The sequence below is a fragment of the Pleurodeles waltl genome, chromosome 8 (assembly GCF_031143425.1).
Source record: "Pleurodeles waltl isolate 20211129_DDA chromosome 8, aPleWal1.hap1.20221129, whole genome shotgun sequence".
NCBI classification, from domain to species: Eukaryota; Metazoa; Chordata; class Amphibia; order Caudata; family Salamandridae; genus Pleurodeles; species Pleurodeles waltl.
In genome coordinates, this window is record NC_090447.1 from 918860932 (window position 1) to 918879033 (window position 18102).

The window sequence follows — 18102 nt, forward strand, 5'->3', positions numbered from 1 at the left end:
CCACCATCACAACCCACCCATCCTAATACCAAGCCCTGCATGCAACACCAAAGCATCACAGACCTGCATGGACACCCATTACCACAGCATGCACACTCATGACAATCACTTAGCCAACCAACTCACAACTCCCACAAGCCAAAGCTACCTTGGTAATAACAACCATAGAGGGAAAAATACCCATGCACAAGATGTCACACGCAGAAACAATAACACTGCATTTACATCCCCACAGGACCCCCACACAAAGTCACCGGAGAGGAGGTGCCAGCCACATCCAGTCCCCCCCCAGAAGAGGCCCACAGTGATGACAGCAGCTCTGCACGCCTGGATCAGGATGACCAACCTGGCCCATCAGGGACCTCTGGGCAGTCGGTCACCCAGCCACATTCCCAAACCACCACAGAGCCTTCCCCCTCAGGAAACACCAGCACAGCACCCAGCATCCCATCACTCTGTCCCCAGGACACGTCAATCAGCAGTGTGTCCACCACTACAGAGAAACACGGGCAACCCCACAAACACAGGACGATCAGGGACCTGGGGTCAGTGGCAGAGCCCACCTTGAACTGCCATTGCTCCACTTCCTATGCCCCCTTGGACAATGCACCTGTGATACCAATAGACTGGACTCTATCCTGGACATTTCTCCACCATCAACCCATCCCACTGCAATACCCCCTACACATATTACCACAGAAATTAACACCCTTGGAAAAAATAAAAATATGGAGTCTGTCAATTTATTGAAATATGCATTACTTAAACAGTCTGTAAACATTGCAGTTCAAATGTACAGTTATATTTACATAGGTATGACCTGTAGTGGGCCGCAGTAAACACACCAGGAGCCAGACTGGGGCACAGATATCTGAAAATAGAGATACCAAAGGGTACAGTGAGTGGCCATAGAAATGGGGAAATCAGGCTGCATGTACAATGTCCAACACAAAACTGCAATGGAAGGTGAAGTTACAGTGTCCTACTTGTGTGTCACTGGACGTACTGTTGGCTTATTGTAGTTCTGTTGTCCACATCCTCTTCCTCTGCCTCCTCTTCGTCACTGTCTACAGGCTCCATCGCTGCCACACAACCATCCCCAGGCTCATCCTCTTGTAGAAAAGGTACCTGGCGTCTCAAGGCCAGGTTGTGCAACATGCAACGATGATTTGGCACAGCTTCTTGGGTGAGCAGTACAGGGATCCACCTGTCAAATATAGGAACAGGAATCTGCCCTTCAGCAGGCCAAGGGTGCGGTCAATGATCCTCCTTGTTTGCCCATGTGCCTCATTGTAACATTCTTCTGCCCTTGTCCTGGCATTCCTCGCTGGGGTCAGTAGCCATGAGAGGTTGGGGTAACCAGAGTCACCTGTAACTCACCCTTAGGGCCAACCCCACACCCATATACCTACATCAACTGAGTGGGGACCATGGGCTCACCTAATAGCCATACCCCGTTCCTCTGGAGTTGAGACATCACATATGAGATGCTGATATTCCTCTAGATAAAGGCATCATGAACAGAGCCAGGATACTTTGCATTGACATGGGAGATGTACTGGTCTGCCAAACACACCATCTGCACATTCAGAGAGTGAAAGCTCTTTCGATTTTTGAACACCTGTTCATTTCTACGGGGGGGGCAAAGGCAATATTTGTACCATCAGTTGCACCGTTGATGTTGGGGATATGTCCCAGTGCATAGAAGTCAACCTTCACTGTGGCCAAATCATCCACCTGGGGGAATACGATGTAGTTGTGCATATGTTTCAGCAGGGCAAACAACACTCTGCTCAGCACGTTTGAGAACATAGGCTGTGACATCCCTGATGCCATGGCCACTGTCACTTGGAAGGAACCACTTGCCAAGAAATGGAGCACTGACAGGGCCTGCACTAGAGGGGGGATACCTGTTGGGTGGTGGATAGCTGAAATCAGGTCTGGCTCCAATTGGGCACACAGCTCTTGGATTGTGGCCCTATCAAGTCTGTAGGTTAGAATAATGTGCCTGTCCTCCATTGTCACCAGGTCCACCAGGGGTCTGTACGTGGGTGGATGTCTCCATCTCCTATTTATCCTCCGTGGTTGAACTCTAGGTGGAAAAACGGTGAGCAGAAGGTCAGATTCAAACATATACACAGATTAATAGGCAAATTTTTGTTTTACAGAAACAGTATGTAAACTTGTAAGTCAGTTGACCTGCCTATGTCTGATGTGACTTAGTTAGGTGTCACGGCCTGTGACCCCCTGAAATGGGGGCTGTCTGATGTGTGAGAAGGGACAAGTGGAAATGAGGTAATTCTGCTTGCTTTGTGCGCTGTTGCGGTCGGTGGTCGATGACCGCAGTGCAACACCGCATTGGTTATCATTATCGTACGGGTTCCAGGAGCCAATGGCGATGTACGCCGGCAGTGACGGTACGCATTGCTTCAGACGTGACTGCCATTTTCTGTCTGTTCACTCACTTGCTATCTGACCTTCAACAGGAGAGGACCTACACTGCAAGTGCTGCTGTGTCCTGTGTCTGGAAGCAACCATGGCTCGAGTGTCTGGAGAAAGGGCCCCTGCCTTCACTTCGGAGGAGTTGAAGGGAGACTGGTGAATGGGATCCAACCCCAGTACCCTTTACTTTATGGTCCTCCAGACCAACAGGTGAGTACACTGTGAGCTGTGTGTGTAAGCCTCATGTGGGGGGGCTGAGGGGTTCTGGGCAGAGAGCTGCATGTATGGTGGTCAATGTCTGTGCATAAGGGGATGGGAGGGATATGGTGGGCCATGAGTATGACAGTCCGGACGGTATGACTAATACCTTTTCTGATGTATTTTTCTTGCAGGACAGCGCCCATCAGAAAAATGGTATTTGGTGTGCCATCGCCAAAGAGGTGCGGACCCTGGGGGTCTTTGATAGGCGGAGCACCCACTGCCGCAAACGGTGGGAGGACCTGCGCCTCTGGGAAAGGAAGATGGTGGAGGCCCAGCTGGGGCTGGCTTTCCAATGAGGAAGGGGTGCCCATAGTACCCTGAAACCCCTGATGTTCCGCATCTTGGCAGTGGCCTATCTGGAGTTGGATGGGCGCTTGAAGGTATCACAGCAGCCACAAGGGGGTGAGTACAGATTCAGATTCTTGACTTTGCACGTGTTAAGGTGTTACCTGGGTGGGGGATGAGGGCTGTGGGTGCCCCTAGGCCAGGGCAAACATGACCGGGTAGGTTCCATGATGGGCAAGCTCAGATGCACTCCAACCACAAACTTGTTGGTGGGCATCTACTACTGGGCAGGGTCCTGTGGGATTCAGGTGTGCAGCTAATGGCGTTAGTCATTGTACTCCATGGGCTGGTGACTAGCATTGTAACTGGTAGTGCATGGCCTACTGCATATGGCTGTTCCCTCTGAGTTATGTACGCCAATGGTAGTGTTGTTGTTGGCATCGACCAAGTGTATCCTCTGTCTCTCCCCCATTTTTTGTTTTGTCACCCTGTTCTTGTGTGCATTAGCAGCATCTGGCGGAGGAGCAGAGGCAGCGCCAACAGAGGGAGCTGCATTCCACATGGCCTGGAGGCCAAATCCATCAATGGTGAGGGCACCAATGGGACGAAGGGTGAGGGCAACACCACTACAGAGATAGGAGGGGACAGTACCGACAGCGTATTCTCCTCCGATGAAAGCTCCCTGGTGGTGGCGGACACCTCTGTGCCCACCCCAACTACAGCCGCCGCCACCTGTACCAGCACCTCCCTCCCAGCAGTCCCTCAGCATGTTTCCCGTGCCCGCTCACACAGGAGGGTGGGCATCTCCTTCACCCAAGGCACCTCAGGCCCTGCCCCATTCAGCCCTGTTGCCCTCAGTGAGGAGACTATTGATCTCCTGAGATCCCTCCCTGTTGGGCAGTCAACCATACTGAATGCCTTCCAGGGTCTATCAGGGCATTTGCAACAAACAAATGCATACCTGGAGGGCATTCACTCTGGTGTGGCGGCCCAAAAGAGAGCATTCCAGGCTCTGGCCAACTCACTGATGGCAGCCATTGTCCCTGTCTCCAGCCTCCCCCCTCCAACTTCGTCTTCCCAGTCCCAATGCCCTCAACTCCAGCCTATCCCAAGCACACCTTTAGACCAGCATTCACCCAAATCAACACACAGAAGTGGCTCAGGCAAACACGAGCACCACACTTCATCTCACAGGCACACACACAAGCACCATCCAGATGCAGACACACCAACATCCACTGCCTCCTCCTCCTCATCCACCTCCCTCCCAGTAGCGTCTCCACTCACACCTGCATGCACTACATCCTCATTCACTCCCTCCATTACCAGCATGCCTATCACTACATGCCCCTCACTGACAGTCACCACCCCCACATCCATGCACACGTCCCCTGTGTCCTCTCCCACGGTGTCTGTGACTCCCGCCTCCCAAAGTACACAAACACAAGCACACAGACACCCAACAGCCATCCACCTCACAACAGCATCCAGCCCATGCACCTGCACACAAACACACCAGACTGACACCTCCTACAACCACTCCCTCTTCCTCCACTCCCAAACCTTCACCCTCTTCCCGTCCCAGTGTCCCTAAGAAGATTTTCCTCGCCACCATTGACCTGTTCCCTACCCCTCCCCCCGTCCTTCACTTTGGGCCAGAGTGGCCAGAATCCAGCCCAGCACCTCAGCCACCCAGTCCACGGCTACTGTGGTTTCTGCAGCTGTTGCAGGTGGGGGAGACTCCAGCCAGCAAGGGGAAGGAGGAACCACCAGCCAGCAAGGGCAAGAAAAAACCACCAGCTGGCAGAAGCAAGGATGCACCACCATCTGCCAAGGGCAGGCAATGGCACACAACACCAGCCATGGCACTTCAGCAACCGAGGCTGCAGGGGAAGGGCTGGATCCTCCCCCCACCACAGACAGCACTGCCACCTGCACTGTGGCCAGCACCACTACCTGCACCGCAGCCAGCACCGCCACCTGCACTGCAGCCAGCAGCACCACTGCCAGGAGCAGGCCCAGTGGGCAGCAGTCCGAGGCTGCAGTAGAAGGGCTGGAGCCTCCCCCCACCAATGACAGCACCGCCACCTGTACCGCGGATAGCACCGCTACCTGCACAGCGGTCAGCACCGCCACCTGCACCGCGGCCAGCAGAACCACTGCCAGCAGCAGCAGCCTCAGTGGGCAGCCGTCCAAGGCTGCCGGGGAAGGGCTGGAGCCTCCCCCCACCACTGACAGCACCACTACCTGCACCGCAGACAGCACTGCTACCTGCAATGCGGCCAGCACCGCCACCTGCACCGCGGCCAGCAGCACCACTGCCAGGAGCCCCAGTTGGTAGCCGTCCGAGGCTGCAGGTGAAGGGCTGGAGCCTTCCACCACCACTGACAGCACCGCTACCTGCAGCGCAAATGCAATCCATTGAGCAGCTGTCACCACCGGCGAGCAGTATGACCACATGGGCTGCAGTGCGTCCTGGCCCCTGCAACACCTGTCAGTGTGACACCCAGGTGAGAGACTGTGACCATGCCTCATCCAGGATTAAGCACACTGGGCACAAAGCCCCCTCTAGAACCAGTGGAGGAAGGCATCCACTCAACCCCTCCTTGGCAGGATGGAGCACACTGGGCACAAAGCCCCCTCCAGAACCAGTGGAGAAGCCACGCACTTGAGAAACTGTGGCCTTGCACTCCCCAGGACCAAGCAGTGGGCAAACCACCCACTTGAAAGACTGCGGCCTTGCACTCCCCAGGACCAAGCAGTGGGCAAACCACCCACTTGAGAGACTGTGGCTTTGCACTCCCCAGGACCAAGCAGTGGGCAAACCACCCACTTGAGAGACTGTGGCCTTGCACTCCCCAGGACCAAGCAGTGGGCAAACCACCCACTTGAGAGACTGTGGCCTTGCACTTCCCAGGACCAAGCAGTGGGAATCGAGCCCCCTCCAGGCCAGTGGCGTTGTACCATCTTCCGGCTGAGGTGCCCCCATTCCCCTGCGGTGCCTGTGTTTTTCCGACCTGATGCCCCTGCAGTGTTCTCTCTGTATTGAGGCAGGAGTCAAGTGTGGCCTTGGCCCATGTGTTATGGCCCCGTGGGCCACAGGCATTTTCGAGTGGGCATTGTCCCTCCTTTTGTTTATATTGTACATACTGTTTATTGATTTAAGGGTGCATTTATTTTAAACTGTACTATTACACTCATTTTACTACATTCCTTTTGTCCCAGCGTTATTCCTGAGGGTTAAGGGTGTATATGTAATGTTGTTGTCTGTTTGTGTGTATGGTGTTGGGGGTGAGGGTGGGAGTGTTGTGTGTTGCGTGTGTGTGTCACTCTCTTTTCTCCCCCAGCCTTGTGTGCTAGGTGCAGTACTCCCCGTGATCGTCTTCGCCGGCATCGTGTTCCTGGTGTATGAGGAGGTACACCAGCTTTTGAAAAATGTGCAGTTCGGGCTCCATGGCGTCGTGGTTCGTCTTTGAATGTCAAGAGGTGAGTCGTTTCTCTTTAGTGTACTGTTTCTGCTGTGCTTTTGATGTCGTTGGTACTGCCCCAGAAAAGGTGGTGGATAGGACTGTTGTAATGCTGTGGGTGGTACATTGTCTTCCACCTGGCTGTTGGTGGTTACCGCTGCGGTGTTTGTTGCTACCGCTGTGGCGTTCGGTGTGTTAAAGTGGCTGTCTGTTTTGGCGGTTTCCGCCATGGTCATGATTCCATTTTTTTTACCATCGGCCTGTTGGCGGTCTTACCGCCACTTTATCACTGACCGCCAGGGTTGTAATGAGGGCCATTGTGTCCTGTCTGTGTTAAAATGTGGCTAGAGATATTTACCACCAAATCATTTTCTCCATATTTATTTCCTCCGATTCAGAAGAGGTTACGTTCTTCTCATGGCCTCTTCTAGTCCTTCTCTTTTTCTGCCCCTTCCTCTGTCCTAGTTTACATTATTTCCTCTTTCTCTGGATTGTTGATCTAAAAAAAACAATTGCATTTCCTCTACAAATGTTGATTTATTTGATGACTGTATCTGTGTTTTGCCATAACTTTCTGTTTCTGAACCACTAGTGGTTTCTCATGATGATAATGAGGTCTCACTTTGATCCATGGCTAGTGGTTGCTCCTGACTTCTCTGTTATTTCAAAATATCAAATCTTCTGGCAAATGTGAATATTTTTCCTTGTGTATAGTCATTTAAGTCTTTAATGATTTCTTGCTGTTTTTTTTTTTTTACTTTGTCCTCATGTTTGTCTTGTTTTATATCCAGTTGTTTTTGTTATTTTTCTCCTTTCTCCTTTTTCACCAGTTGTGAGATTGTTTCTTGCAAATCTTTTAATTTTGATGTTAATTTATCTAAATCTTTTTTGGCATACTTAATAAGTATTCTAATCATATTTTTTGAGAATTGCATCTTATTTTGACCCCAATCTTGCATTAGTTCTAAAGATATACCTGGATGATTAGGTATCACAAAAATCCTAAATCCTCTTGGACCTCTGTCTACTTCTTAGTATTTTCCAGGGTAATAATTTCCCCACTCTTATTTATTTCTTTTCTTGGCCTGTTTTCGAATTGGAAAAAAAAAGGATTGAGCTCATTTCTTCTCTGCAGGCACTTCCCCTCACCGATGTGGTTTCTGCGTTTGTATTGCTGTTGAAAAAGGACTCTGCCTCTTTCTGATACCTTGCTGTTCTTGCTTCCAACATCTTGATAATGATAGGAAATGCCCTTTATATTCCTGTTAATTCACTTGTACACTGCAAATGATCACTAAGAGTATCACTCTCTTGGATTAAATCCACACGTCAATACATAAAGCTTTTACGTGTGTGTCCGGTGATGCTGCTTGTAATTGCCTCTACTCTTTATCAATTTTTTCCTTACTCCCACCTGTTGTCTTTTGTATCCTAACTCGTGGTTGCCAATGGTTTTCAATTTTACTGACTGTTCTTTTTAACCACGGGCGAAATCAAAACATTTTAACATATGTAAACAGTACCAATGTAATTCCTCATTTTGTTCTTTCACACTATCACCTTAATGTCCTGTTTTATTTTACACTGTAAAACCATCTTTAAATTACTCGAGCCATCTGTGTAAATCACCTATTTACTTATTATATATATATATATATATATATATATATACGGTTACGGGGATGTTACAGTTAGGCTCACATTGTAAACATACAAAACCATAGCAATTGACCTGTTATAGTTAGAGTCATCTTAGATAACATCACTGATAAATCAGTGTAATATTTGAAGTAAAAATGTTGATGAAAAAACTGTGCATGGCGGGGGTGTAAGTTATAGTTACCCTAGGGCATGAGTTATAGTTGCTTGAGATGACTATAACTATAACAGGTGAATTTCAATGGTTGTGTATGTTTAAAATGTGAGCCTAACTATAACGTCCTTGTAACCTCTGTTTTTTTCTGTGAATTTCGATGTTTTTTTTAACATAAAGTATTTTTCATTACTAATCGTTAATCCAACCACCGCCATACATGGCCTTTGGCCGTGCGTGGAGGAGGTTGGCTGCAGAGCCTTGCCATCCCGTCAACCACCCAACCACACGTTGCACAATCCCTTTGGTCTTGCACAGCATGAGTTGGACGCAGGTCTGCGTGGCCCATCTCCCTTGGCTAATTTTGATCCTGGGAACCCCCAACCTCTCCAGGGCCCGACCTTCTAAAATTTGCTTTTTGTGGGGGAGGGGTGCCATGTGGTCTTCCACTTTTAATGGGATATTAGCCCAGGGAGGTGGTGGTCCCCAGAGCTCTGGGTGATTCCTCGGGCTGCAGGGGGGAATGGGTGCCCCCCCATTTAATTGGACATTAGCTGCATGGAGGTGGCAGTCCCTGGGGCTGGTGGGGACAGGAGGCCCCCCCACACATAACTGGACATTAGTCCTGGGAGGTGGCGGACCCTGGGGCTGCTGCGGGGTGGGCGTATCCACTGGAGCCCTGGAGAGGTGACACCTGCATTCCAAATTTTGATGCCCCGTTACCCGGCTAAACTGGGCGCTTCAATTAAACAAGCACAGTAGGCCGAGTTTCGGTATTTTTGGAATTTTTGCCAGATTTACAAATCCACCATGACGCAGTTGAAAATATATTTTTTAAAAAGCTTTTTTTGCTCTGGGGGGTCCAGAGCTGGGTCCAGGGTGTTCCTACTCTGGCCCCTTTTCTATTTTTTTTAAACTTTTGTTTGGGACTCAGCTGAAGCCGAGTCCCAACATGGCTGGCTTGTTGACGTGTTGGCAGCAATCAGATCCCGGCAACAGATCAGGATGGTCTGTCGAGGCTTTGCAGCCCCTATATATTCAAATATGGATTTTCTTTAATTTTTCTAAAACTTCTGAACAGGTTTACACCACCAACAAGGTTGCTTTATGGAGCAAGAGCTACCTTTCTGCCAAATTTTGTGCAATTCTGTTGAGTGGTTCGGGTGCTATTCCTGTTCAAAATCCCTATCCAGAAATGCATATATATATATATATGTAGAGAGAGAGAGAGAGAGAGAGAGAGATGGCACCTGCGTTTTTTGCCCTGGGCTCAGCAGCCATCTAGGGAAACCTACCAAACCTGGACATTTCTGAAAACTAGACACTCAAGGGAGTCCAGGGAGGTGTGACTTGCATGGATCCCCCAGTTTCTTCTTATCCAGAATTCTCAGCAAACCTCAAATGTAGCTAAAAAAAAATCTAATTGTCCCAATAATTTCTCCGTGGGATCACTGCACCAGCACAAATTTCCTACCACCCAACATTCACCTCAGTCTCCGGATAAAAATGATACCTCACTTCTGTAGGGGAGCCAAGTGTCTGTGACAGGAAAGAGCCAAAAACATGTTGAAATTGAGGGGGAACCAAAGCGGGTCCAAAAAGGCAGCAGAATGTTTATCAGTATAGATGCGACAATTCTGGGTGGTTGGAATTATGTATATTCTTGCAGATTCTGGGAGGTTGCACCACAAAAATGTGGGAAAAATATGTGATTTCAAGCCAAGTTGAAGGTTTGCAGGGCATTGTGGGTAAGAAAATGTTGTGGGATGCATGTGAAGCACACCACCCTCGACTCACCCAGATGTTTAGTTTTCAGATGTGTCTCCGTATCGTAGATTTTTCTACATGGCAAGTCCAAAAAGTGCAGCCCTCACCATTCCAAGTGGGACGATTTTGAGAGTTAGGCAAACTCTCATGGCCCAAATGCAAAACTAAAACCCAAAATAAACAAATGTCCTCTTGCTTGCCGTTGAGCTAAGACCTTTTAGTGTGCAGGGGGAGAGCTGAAAGACTGTTACCCCCTTCAGTTGGGGTGGGGGCATAACCATAGCCTTATTGGTTGGTAGCCACCACCCCCAAAATTGTTTTTAAAATTCCCTGGCATCTTGTAGGCTTTCTCCTCCCCCAGGAGTGGAACAGGGGTTATTGTTCCATTTGCCCACTGGTAGGCAGAACAACTTTGACCCCATTTATTTGGAGTGGGGGTATGGTAACACCCCCACCCTCTTTTTTTAAAATAAATTTTCCCTAGTCTCTGCTGGGCTTTCCGCCCCCCCCCTTGGGGGCAGATGGGCCCTAGAAAAATAGGCTGCTCTGCCCCCAAGGGGGGCAGAAATAGCCAAAAGTATTGTGCCCCCATGGGGAGCGACCCTTGCCCAAGTGGCTGCCCCCCAAACAAAACACACACTCACCAATCCCGGGTGCCTAAGTGGTTTCTAACCTCCCTGGGGGCAGATCAGCCTAATAGAAATAGGCCAATCTGTCCCCAAATGGTGCAGAAATGACCTAAAATAAATGTGCCCTCCAGGGGAGTGACCCTTGCCTAAGGGGTCTTTCCTCTTGGATGAAACTGTTGCAAAAAAATAAATCCCTGCTGTCCAGTGGTTTCTGCCCCACTTGGGAACAGATTGGCCTAAGAAATATGGGTTGATTTGCCTCTAAGGGGGGCAGAAATGGCCTAATATAAAGTTGCCCCCCAGGGGAGCGACCCTTGCCTAAAGGGTCGCTACCCATCCGTAATTTTTTTTTTAAACCCTGGTGCCTAGTGGTTTCTGCCCCCCTTTGGGGCAGATTGGAATAATTAAAATAAGCCGATCTGCCCCCAAGAAGAGCACAAATAGCCTAAAATAAATTTGCCCTCCAGGGGAGCGACCCTTGCCTAAGGTGTTGCTCCCCTTGCGTGAAACTGACAAGACAAAGAAAATCTCTGGTGTCTAGTGGGTTCTGTCACCCTTGGGGGCAGATTGGTCTAATAAAAATAGGTCAATCTGCCCCAAGGGGGACAGAAATGGCATAAAAACAATTTGCCCAACAGGGGAGCGACCCTAGCCTAAGGAGTAGTTCCAACAGCTGAAAAAAATATTATCCCTGGTGTCTAGTGGCATCTAATTAAAATAGGCTGATCTGCCCTGAGGGGGGGGGGGGGGGGGGCAGAAAAGGCCTAATTAAAAAATGCCCCTCTTTGGTGAGCGGCCTTTTCCAAGGAGCCACTCCCCTCATGTGTTTACAAAAGTAAACACACATTTCTGGTGTATAGTGGCATTCCTGACATGAAAGGAAAGTAAGGAAAGGAAAGGCCTTCCCTTTCATTTCATGTCTCTTTGCCTGCTCCCACCCTCCATCAGAAGAGAAATGCAAGTATTTCTCTTCCAGTCGTGCTGGAAGCTGAGCTTGCAGTGAGATGGGGGCAGCCTCTGATGAGTTCAGCATGCGATTGTGCACTGACGTTGTCAGACGTCACTGGGAGGCAGGGGTGGAAGGGGAAGCAATTCACCTTCCATCCCTGTCCAGGGAGGGGAGACGGGTCCAGGACATAATGATTACTTCCTCGACACCCGAGCAGAGCAGCAGAGGACGTAACTGTTATATCCTTGACACCAAAGGGGTTAAACACTCACTTGTTATAGCTATATTACTAAACTATAATGTGGTAGCATATTGTCATATACACCGAGTAAATTTCCAAGGAATTTCCAAAAACCTTTCCACTAACTTGCAACTTTACTGATAAAACGATGTAGTGTATTAACCTTTTAGATGCGGGCGTCGGCCACTGGCCGACGCCCACACTCCCTCCCTGGTGCGGGTCACGACCAGTGGCCGACACCAGGGAGGGGGTTAAAAATCCTCCGGTGCAATGCAAGTTGGGGGTTTCCAAGTATGCCCTACAAAGTGATTCCTCGAACTGAGAGAGCATATCTACCGTATAGGTTCACTTGGCTATTATACAGGATTAGCCAGGACTCTGATGAGAACAGAGACATGGATGGGTAAGGAAAGCTTATGGTAGGAGTGCCTTCACAGGGTTATTGCACAGGTAGAAGGCAGATAGTAAAGGTAGTACAGATGTACATCCTCTACACCTGGTTCAAACCCATTGGTGCCATCCCAGCACTGAAGGAGAATGACTTGTATAGGTCAGTGTTTGACCTGCTTTTCATGTTCATCCTCCATCAGAACTTAGTAGATGTTCAGTTTGCTGTATAAGTGCATTATAGTCACATCACTGCACATAATGTTGGCTGGGACATATGCTACGTTCTCATGGACTCCCCTATGTACCAAACACTACCCTTTTCCATAGCCTATGACCTTCTCTTTAGGGAACATCATGAGAAATCCCCAGCATGTCTCCCTTAGTTTCAAAGGTAGATATGCTCACTCAGTTCGAGGAATCGCTTTGTACGGCATACTCGGACACCCCCAACTTGCATCCACAAACTGGAAGGATTTAGCACAGAGAGTGCGTTAAAGGCGCATGAAAAACATGTCTTCCTGAGCCTCAGGTGGCTGTCACAGGAGTCATTAGTAAAGGTTTGTTACGCATGCATTTGGTAATGTTAAGGAAGAAGGAGGCAGTTACTTGACAGGTGGTAAAATGTAGTCAAACTTATTCCGTTCTGTGGCGTGTGAATGTGATGGGCCCTTGTCTGGCAGCGGTAAGTTAATGTGAGTGGAGTGATTGATTGGATTGGGCCCGTGGCTGGCGATATGAAAGGGTTGTTTGTTGTCTGTGAATGGCGTGTGAATGGACCATAAAGAGGTTGGTGCCTGGACGCAGCTTTATGGCCCACCTTCAGAAGGCTTGGTTTCAATATTCAGATACTTTGATAAGTAATCATGCTTTGAAACCATAATTTCTGGAGGTGCTAAAACCAACCAGTGTGAGTGGTGGGTTAACTTTAACAAACTAGTACCAGGGGAGTCCAAGGGTGCAGGACTTGCATGGCTCTCACCAGTTTTTCTTCACCCAGAATCCCCTTGAAATTACATTATGTGCTTAAAAAACACATTTTCCTTGCATTCCAATGAGCAGAAGTCCAGGGATCTGCAGGGATCCTCAAAATTCCTACCACCCAGTGTTTCCCCACTTGTCCTGATAAAAACACAACCCCGCTTGTGTGCCTGCGCCTAGTGCCTGCTTCAGGAATGAATCACTCCAGGGTTAACAGTAGACCTCAAGCAAGGACTACCATGGACCCTTGTGTGATCCATTCCTGTCGCGGGCACTAGGCCTACCCACACAAGTGAGGTATAATTTTTATCGGGAGACTTGGGGGGATGCTGGGTGAAAGGAAATTTGTGGCTCCTCTCAGATTCCAGAACTTTCTGTCACCGAAATGTGAGGAAAACCTGTTTTTTGCCACTTTTTGAGGTTTGCAAAGGATTCTGGGTAACAGAACCTGGTCAGAGCCCCGCAAGTCACCCCATCTTGGATTCCCCTAGGTCTCGAGTTTTCAAAAATGCACAGGTTTGGTAGGTTTCCCTAGGTGCCGGCTGAGCTAGAGGCCAAAATCTACAGGTAGACACTTTGCAAAAAACAGCTCTGTATTTTGTCAAAAAATGGGATGTGTCCACGTTGCGTTTTGGGGCATTTCATGTCGCGGGCGCTAGGCCTACCCACACAAGTGAGGTATAATTTTTATCGGGAGACTTGGGGGAAGGCTGGGTGGAAGGAAATTTGTGGCTCCTCTCAGATTCCAGAACTTTCTGTCAACGAAATGTGAGGAAAACTAGTTTTTTTAGCCACTTTTTGAGGTTTGCAAAGGATTCTGGGTAACAGAACCTGGTCAGAGCCCCGCAAGTCACCCCATCTTGGATTCCCCTAGGTCTCGAGTTTTAAAAAATGCACATGTTTGGTAGGTTTCCCTATGTGCCGGCTGAGCTAGAGGCCAAAATCTACAGGCAGGCACTTTGCAAAAAACGGCTCTGTATTTTGTCAAAAAATGGGATGTGTCCACGTTGTGTTTTGGGGCATTTCCTGTCGCGGGCGCTAGGCCTACCCACACAAGTGAGGTATCATTTTTATCGGGAGACTTGGGGGAACATAGAATAGCAAAACAAGTGTTATTGCCCCTTATCTTTCTCTACATTTTTTCCTTCCAAATATAAGAGAGTGTGTAAAAAAAACGTCTATTTGAGAAATGCCCTGCAATTCACATGCTAGTATGGGCACCTCGGAATTCAGAGATGTGCAAATAACCACTGCTCCTCAAAACCTTATCTTGATCCCATTTTGGAAATGCAAAGGTTTTCTTGATACCTCTTTTTCACTCTTCATATTTCAGCAAATGAATTGCTGTATACCCAGTATAGAATGAAAACCAACTGCAGGGTGCAGCTCATTTATTGGCTCTGGGTACCTAGGGTTCTTGATGAACCTACAAGCCCTTTATATCCCCGCAACCAGAAGAGTCCAGCAGACAAAACGGTATATTGCTTTCAGAAATCTGACATCGCAGGGAAAAGTTACAGAGTAAAACATAAAGAAAAATGGCTGTTGTTTTCAGCTCAATTTCAATATTTTTTTATTTCAGCTGTTATTTTCTGTAGGTAAACCTTGTAGGATCTACAGAAATGACCCCTTGCTGAATTCAGAATGTTGTCTAGTTTTCAGAAATGTTTAGCTTTCCGGGATCCAGCATTGGTTTCACACCCATTCCTGTCACTAACTGGAAGGAGGTTGAAAGCACCAAAAATAGTAAAAATGGGGTATGTCCCAGTAAAATGCCAAATTTGTGTTGGAAAATGTGGTTTTCTGATTCAAGTCTGCCCGTTCCTGAAAGGTGGGAAGATAGTGATTCCAGCACCAGAAACCCTTTGTTGATGGCATTTTCAGGGAAAAAAACACAAGCCTTCTTCGGTGGACCTTTTTCCCATTTTTTTGGAAAAAACAAAATGTTCACTGTATTTTGGCTATTTTCTTGGTCTCCTCCACGGTAAACCACAAACTCTGGGTACCATTAGAATCCCTAGGATATTGGAAAAAAGGACGCAAATTTGGCATGGTTAGCTTATGTGGACAAAAAGTTATGAAGCCCTAAGCGCGAACTACCCCAAATAGCCAAAAAAGGGCTCAGCACTGGGGGGGAAAAGGCCCAGCAGCTAAGAGGTTAACAATCCGTGAAAATTGGATTTCAGAAAACATATCCTTTGCACATCAACACATAAAGTATTCTGATTTGTTTTCATCCTATTAAAATATTTTTTAATCACAAAGAAATATAAAGAATGGGCTTTCACAACTACTGAAATATATTTTGGAACGTTTGTACAGTTGACTTAGCCAATTAAATATTGTGAGTGAGGAAAAATCTGAAACCCTATTTCCTTTTTACAGCAGGACACACAGTTCATCTTACAAAGTCCTGGAACTCTGCAGTCAGAAGGAAAATTAATTCTAAGACAAACTGACTTTTCTCCTCTGTCTGTGAACACAGAGCAAATGTGACACAAGAACAAGATTTAAAGTAATCTTTTATTGCCCCTCCACTTTTCAACTGAACAGCACACCTGTTCTTTGTCAACTCGCTGGAAGGGGCAAGTAAGTCTTAACAATTGCTTGACCTGATCAAATAAGACTGGCCATAGTGAGTGGTCGAGCCCTGCTTGGATATAGGTTGTGCCCAGTCCATCAATTAGGGAGTAAAAAAATAGGGAGGTCCCAAAATGTGTTTTTCCCATTCATTTTTTGATAGGAATATTGAACATCGATACAGCAAAAACTGCTGAGGGGAATTACACCAAAGCTGACAGAAAGCTAGGTCTTGGTCTAGAAAGTGTGCTTTTTGTGATTTGGTGTTAATCTAAGTTTTTGAGAAATGTATGCTCAATAACTAAATTTCACGGCACTGAGGATCTGCAGAGTTGACAGATCATGATGTAAGATCTTATTGGATGCCACTACATTAACAAAGATGTGGTTGCAGTCATTTTACAGCTCAGGGACTGAGTCCCCAGTCCTAAAAATAAGGCTAAAAATTTATATAAATGTGTAGCTTAAGGATACCAGTGGAGTCAAATATGATTTTTTTTTTTACTTTTACCTAGAATTCGCAGTGGATTCATGGATATTTTATTTAAAAGCTGAAGCTTCCATTCTTTTAAGAAACAAACCAACAGGGTAATCAAGGGCCTGGGGGGCCCTTACCCAAGCCTCCTTCAGGCCTTCAGACCTGATCCCTCAGAGCCAATAAGTTAGTAAATTGGGGACTGAAAGACTCCCTCCCTGAGCCACTGCATGGCTCCAGGGACCCCCACCCCCAGGTTGGCACTTGTACAGTGTCCTGGGGCCCCAGTCCCTGGGACACACTGGTTTCTCTGCCCATGAGAGCACGGGCATGGGACTTTTATGTGCTTCGTATCAAAATATTATCTGCTTCCCTGGGTTGGCAGCAATGCTGGCTCCTGCTAGCAGCTGGGATGAGTGCTGGTGTGGAAGCCAACAGGCAGCGTGAGTCTAGTGCAGCCCCCATGTGCAAAAGGCTGTGCGGTGCTCCAGTTCATCCCAGTATTTAAAAAACAAAATCTGGCTCCTGCGCTTTGGGGGGGCCCTAGGACTCCCCCAGCCCTCAATAGAAAAAATTAAGTGTGGTGCCCTAGGTGGGCAACAAGGCAGCCTAGTTTAAGTTTAAAAAGTTGCTGGCACCAGCATGACCCTGCAAAAGAAATACATCTTGCGGGTAGCCTGTGAGGCCATGGGGACCTCTGGACTTCCTTTGAGTCCCCCAATGAAAATTAAACATGGTGGTCTCCAGGCAATGGGAACCTAAAAAATTAATTAAAAAAAATAATAATAAATGAGCGGCAGGGGCTGCTCATTTACTATTCACTGCTCAAAGAAAGAAGCACCCATAATGCCTTGGGCGGGCTCTATGTTTATATTTTTCAGATGCCGTTGGTGGCCCTACACCAGACAAGGGCACCAACAAACATTTTGCTAAAGTTGTGGGAGGCTACATCAGGGGTACATGGAGTACAGAAGACCCCCAGAAAAATTAAAACACCAAAAAATAGGTATTCTGGGTCATTAAACCCAAAGTGACAGGAAAGCACTCCTGGAATAACGAGCCCCCTTGTGGCTATTTTTATGGTTGCATTTTGTTGGCTAAACAATGTTAAAAGAAGACTCCAAGATAAGCTGATGCTTTTTTAAATACAACTTTATTACTTTTTCCTGGCAATCAATTTTAATAAAACTTTTGCTGTTAGAATTCATGAAATATATAATTTATAATAATTATTGGTTATTTTTACAAAGACAAAAAGTCTGATTTATGTCTTTTGATATGCTGACCCCTTTATAAAGCCAATAGGCTCACTTTATATATATTTTAGTATTCTGACTCTTTGACAAAGTCAGTAGGTCTGACTTACTTAAGTCATAATAATTCTTGCTTGTGTCTATATGTGAAGCTCACACTATACGTACACTAAACCTCACAAACTTGCCTATCTTTCCCCCCACACAAAAACATGTATCGCTCCCACTGATACATGGGTTTGAGAGTTCTCCATTGCATTCTCATAGTCAGAGTTTCTCCTCTGTCCATCCAGAAAAAGAATAATAACTCATGAACTGACAGACAGAATGAATCATGTCATTGGCTGTAGCTGGCACTGGTCTAACCAAGAACATGATTGAGGTGTTTCTGGTGCTAACAGTGAACTCTTTATCACTGCTATGTTAAGCGTAGACCCCTCCCTCATGAGCACTCTTCACCCGCTTTTGTAATCTTGGCTTCACATACAGCTCCCACGCACCTAACTGACACAAGCACTCTCCATTCACTATTCTAAACTTGGCTTCCCCACATTGTTTTCACACACCTGCTT